Source organism: Bombina bombina, chromosome 1 (assembly GCF_027579735.1).
Source record: "Bombina bombina isolate aBomBom1 chromosome 1, aBomBom1.pri, whole genome shotgun sequence".
Classification (NCBI taxonomy): domain Eukaryota; kingdom Metazoa; phylum Chordata; class Amphibia; order Anura; family Bombinatoridae; genus Bombina; species Bombina bombina.
The window spans coordinates 1,165,959,140-1,165,965,236 of NC_069499.1; positions in this window are offsets into that span (position 1 = coordinate 1,165,959,140).

The following is a 6,097-nucleotide window of genomic DNA, read 5'->3' on the forward strand; positions in this document are numbered from 1 at the left end:
CCTCTGTTACTAAGTATGCCATTGAGTTCCGTACGCTTGCCACAGAGGTAGGTTGGAACAATGAAGCCCTTGTTGCCGCCGTCTTTCATGGGCTCTCTGATGCGATTAAAGACGAAGTTGCTGCCAGAGGTTTACCAGAAGATCTCGAGGCATTGGTGTCTTTTTTGATCCTAATTGACATCAGACTAAGTAAGAGGCCCTGTTTCAAGGAACGCTTGCAGAATCCTCCTGTACCGTTGTCTACTACGTGTTCGTTCACACCCATGCCTCCCTCTCCTCCCATGCCTCCTGGTCACGAGTCACCGGGTACTGCTGAGCCAATGCAGTTGGGATTCACGTGTCTCTCCATGGCAAAGAGGGACTTTAGGAGGAGGGAGGGGCTCTGCCTCTATTGTGGGTTACAGTGCCACCTTTTGAAGTCTTGTCCTACATGGACGGGAAATGCTCACACCTAAGGTCCTGACTGGGGCAGACCTTGGGTGGTTTATCCTCATCCCCGGAACCGCTAAAGGAGAAACCTTTGGTCATGGTTGTCCTTTCCTGTCTGGACTCCTTCATAATTACCCAGGCTCTTGTTGACTCCGGGGCTGCAGGCTATTTTATTGACAGTGCTTTTGTATCAAAGCACTCCATTCCTGTTTTGCCTCAGTCCGTTCCGCTTGCTATTGAGGCCATTGATGGCAGGCCCCTTCAGCCCGCACTCGTTACTCACAAAACTGCTCAGTTATCTATGGCTGTTGGGGCTCTCTATTTTGAAACCCTCCAGTTCCTGATGATAAACTCTCCACATTTTCCGGTTGTTCTGGGTTATCCCTGGCTTCAAAAGCACAATCCCAGTCTCGACTGGCACAGGTCCGAAATTTTGTTGTGGTCTCCGCAATGTATTTCCACTTGTCTTCGGAAACCAGTTAAAGTCTTGTGCACTTCTTCTGTATCTCAATTGCCAGAGGAGTACCGAGAGTTCCTAGATGTTTTTGACAAGCTGTGTGCCGGTACGTTGCCTCTTCACCGGTCTTACAATTGTGCCATAGACCTGCAACCCAGAGCCATTCCTAGTTTACCCTCTGTCTGTTGCGGAGAATTGTGCTATGGAGGAGTATGTTGCCGATTTTCTATTGCAGGGATCATCCGCAAATCCTGCTCTCCTGCAGGGGCTAGCTTCTTCTTTGTGAATAAAAAGGGTGGCGAGTTAGGACCATGCATCGATTATAGGGGTCTTAATCGTCTTACCATTAAGAATGCTTACTGCAAATGGTGTGTGGAGATATTATATCTGACTCAACTATGCTGCCCCTAAATCTGATCTCTCCCAAAATCAGATGTGATTATGAAAACAAGCTACGTGGGGGGAGGGGAGCGCTCTGGTGTGAGCTGTGAGTAGGATTGTGGTTAGATGTGTGTTGTGTGAGCCAATCTTTGATTGGTATCAGTGGTGAATGAAATAAAATAAAAATAATATAGTGAATAACTAAATCAAAATGATATATAACCAATCTTTGATTGGGATATATTTCTAATATATCTAGTGAAGTGTGAGATAATTATCTCAAATAATATAGCTGATCTGTGATTGGGATATATTTTCTAAATATCTAATATATCTAGTGAAATATGAGATAGTTGTCTCAAATAATGTATGAGACTATTGTCTCGAGGGTTAACAATGAATGTCAGTCTAGACTATATGACTAGGTTTGGTAGAATAAATTCGATGCCCTTCTTTGGGGTATTTTAAAACCACATTGATATGAATTGAAAATAAGACAATATATTCAGATAAGTGTTAATATAATTTTACTAAGCAATATTTAAAAGATAATTTCTTTATACATCGATTTATTAATAACCATATAAAAGTGTAATTATAAAATACAAAATTGCTAAATAGCAGTTACGTTATACTCGCCTAATATTTCTTATAGGTTAACGACTCTGAAGTACTGAGAATGACTTGTCTCCTAAAACTCATTAATGTTAGCAATGGTGCAGGTGATTGTATTGTATATACAATCGCTATAGATGTGCAGCTTGTAGGATAATACACATTAATTTCAATACAGAGACAATTCCTTAAAAGATATATACATATATTCCTTGACTGATATATGTGCAAAACAGATGTAAATGCATATCAGATGTTAATGTACATCAAATCCAGTTAGCGTTAATGGTAACAGTGTTAATGATCCTGTTTAAAAACCTATAGTTAAATATGTATAGGTATACGTTGGTCGTCAAATGACAGTTCCGTGAATGATAAAATGTGTGAGTTGTGGCCACAACTATTTGTATTTATCCAAGGGTGTTTGTCCCTGTTAAAAATGCTCTCTATTCAGAGCGTTTGTTTATAATGTAAAATGTCACTGTTAAAAATGGCTCAGAATCTGAGCCTGTGAGTCAAACGGCGTGAAGTAGTGCTCCCCCTTGCCGTACTACTGATTTACCTTACCTCCTCTTCAATATTGTCGGTGTTCCGGAAGGTTACCTGGCGGGTTTCTGCTGCGGGTTTGTTGATTCTTTTTCTTTTCGGCGTCTCGCCGTTTTGTATTTCCCGGCAGTCCCTTCTTACCCTGACGTATGTAGGCTTTACGTATGGTCCTCAGAGGTCCAATCAAGTAGTCGGGTCGTGGGGGGAGTGGTTCTTGGACGAATTCCTCGTATTTTTTAGAGCCTTTTCTTCCTTGTCACACTGGTTGGTCGGATCTACGCGTTTCAGCGCTATATCGCGCCTTTATCAAGACAGAATACTCCTGTGTGTTTGGATGGCTCTAATATAGTATGTTCTCTTAACTCCTCCTTGATTATTCAAATTTTTCAGCTGTTTTTGTTAAAAGTCCGTCTGTCTCTGTATTGATATATTCACATTAGATTTGCATATTGTAGAAAGTAATAATAAAACATCTTAAGTTTTGTGTCTAATTCTTCAGACTGAATGTATATACACATATGATGTATGATATAAGTTTGTCTATATCCGTTTTTTTACACCATTGTATATCGTATGTTCCTCCTATATAAAGAGTAGGTATGTCTCTTACAGATACTATCATATATAAATATCATTAGCTACTTAGATAGTATGTAGGAATACTAAGACATTATTACAGAAATGTTAAGAAGTTATTACAAATTAATGGCATAGATTATATATAACATAAAAAAGGCTTATAAAACCAATAGAGAATTTATTATTAGAACCAATGAAAATCAATGAAAAGTAAATGAATGAAAAAATATTATTCTATATATTTATATGTGTTTGCTGAGGTGTCAAAAAAATGTTTGCAAGCTTGGCTTTTATTTGTGGGGAAGGTATACAGGAATTTATATATAGGTATATGGTAATATGGATCTGTCCTAAATGAATGGATTTAAATTCAGTTCAGCATTTAATCCGTTTGGAGATAGTGTGTTGAATTTGAATATTAGTTCTGCTTCTTTTAACAGTAATGTTTTTTCCATATCACCTCCTCTGTTTTTAATTATTTTCTTTATACCCCAGTATTGGAAGCCTATTGGTTTCTGTTGGTGTACTTCTGTGAAGTGTTTAGAGAGAAGATGTTTAGAGTTGCCATGTTTGATATTTAGAAGATGTTCTCTAATTCTATCGTGTAGAGGTCTGCTAGTTTGTCCTAAGTATTGAAGTTTGCATTGGCATTGGATAAGATAAATTATATTAGTATCTGAGCATCTTATTGTTTCTCTAATGTGATGTTTGAAGTTGTTATTTGAAGCTATAACTTCTTTAGCTTTTTTCCCATATTTGCAAGCTTTACAGCTATTGCACGGGAAGAAACCAAGTAGTTTATTACCTAATAGGTCTTGTTCTCTTGTTTTTATAGTTTTATTAAATTCGCTTGGTGCCAGTATGCTTTTTAAGTTTTTAGTCTTTCGGTATATCATATTGGGATGTTCATCTATAATATCTGATAGAAGTGGATCCTTTCTTATTATGTGCCAATGCCTTTCTAGAATCTTTTTTATGGTTCTGTGATCTTCATTATATTCTGTTATAAATGACAGTTCTCTATGTATGTTCTTGTTGACATCTTTTTTATTATATTTTAATAATTCGGATCTATCTTTCTGTATGGCCTGTGTCTTTGCTTCTATTATTTTCCTTTCCTGATATCCTTTTTCTTGAAATTTCTTTTCTAATAATTCTGCTTGTTGTAAAAATACTTGGGATTCTGAGCAGTTTTTTTTCATTCTATAGAATTGACCTTTTGGTATATTGTCAATCCATTTTTTTAAATGGCAACTTTCTGGATTTATATAACTATTTGTGTCAGTGGGTTTAAAATAGGTCCTAGTATTGATAATGTTGTTGCTAATGTTGATCTGGACATCTAAAAAGTGTATTGGGGATTGAATTTCACCTATGAATATAGTAAGGAGAATATACACTTTTTAGATGTCCAGATCAACATTAGCAACAACATTATCAATACTAGGACCTATTTTAAACCCACTGACACAAATAGTTATATAAATCCAGAAAGTTGCCATTTAAAAAAATGGATTGACAATATACCAAAAGGTCAATTCTATAGAATGAAAAAAAACTGCTCAGAATCCCAAGTATTTTTACAACAAGCAGAATTATTAGAAAAGAAATTTCAAGAAAAAGGATATCAGGAAAGGAAAATAATAGAAGCAAAGACACAGGCCATACAGAAAGATAGATCCGAATTATTAAAATATAATAAAAAAGATGTCAACAAGAACATACATAGAGAACTGTCATTTATAACAGAATATAATGAAGATCACAGAACCATAAAAAAGATTCTAGAAAGGCATTGGCACATAATAAGAAAGGATCCACTTCTATCAGATATTATAGATGAACATCCCAATATGATATACCGAAAGACTAAAAACTTAAAAAGCATACTGGCACCAAGCGAATTTAATAAAACTATAAAAACAAGAGAACAAGACCTATTAGGTAATAAACTACTTGGTTTCTTCCCGTGCAATAGCTGTAAAGCTTGCAAATATGGGAAAAAAGCTAAAGAAGTTATAGCTTCAAATAACAACTTCAAACATCACATTAGAGAAACAATAAGATGCTCAGATACTAATATAATTTATCTTATCCAATGCCAATGCAAACTTCAATACTTAGGACAAACTAGCAGACCTCTACACGATAGAATTAGAGAACATCTTCTAAATATCAAACATGGCAACTCTAAACATCTTCTCTCTAAACACTTCACAGAAGTACACCAACAGAAACCAATAGGCTTCCAATACTGGGGTATAAAGAAAATAATTAAAAACAGAGGAGGTGATATGGAAAAAACATTACTGTTAAAAGAAGCAGAACTAATATTCAAATTCAACACACTATCTCCAAACGGATTAAATGCTGAACTGAATTTAAATCCATTCATTTAGGACAGATCCATATTACCATATACCTATATATAAATTCCTGTATACCTTCCCCACAAATAAAAGCCAAGCTTGCAAACATTTTTTTGACACCTCAGCAAACACATATAAATATATAGAATAATATTTTTTCATTCATTTACTTTTCATTGATTTTCATTGGTTCTAATAATAAATTCTCTATTGGTTTTATAAGCCTTTTTTATGTTATATATAATCTATGCCATTAATTTGTAATAACTTCTTAACATTTCTGTAATAATGTCTTAGTATTCCTACATACTATCTAAGTAGCTAATGATATTTATATATGATAGTATCTGTAAGAGACATACCTACTCTTTATATAGGAGGAACATACGATATACAATGGTGTAAAAAAACGGATATAGACAAACTTATATCATACATCATATGTGTATATACATTCAGTCTGAAGAATTAGACACAAAACTTAAGATGTTTTATTATTACTTTCTACAATATGCAAATCTAATGTGAATATATCAATACAGAGACAGACGGACTTTTAACAAAAACAGCTGAAAAATTTGAATAATCAAGGAGGAGTTAAGAGAACATACTATATTAGAGCCATCCAAACACACAGGAGTATTCTGTCTTGATAAAGGCGCGATATAGCGCTGAAACGCGTAGATCCGACCAACCAGTGTGACAAGGAAGAAAAGGCTCT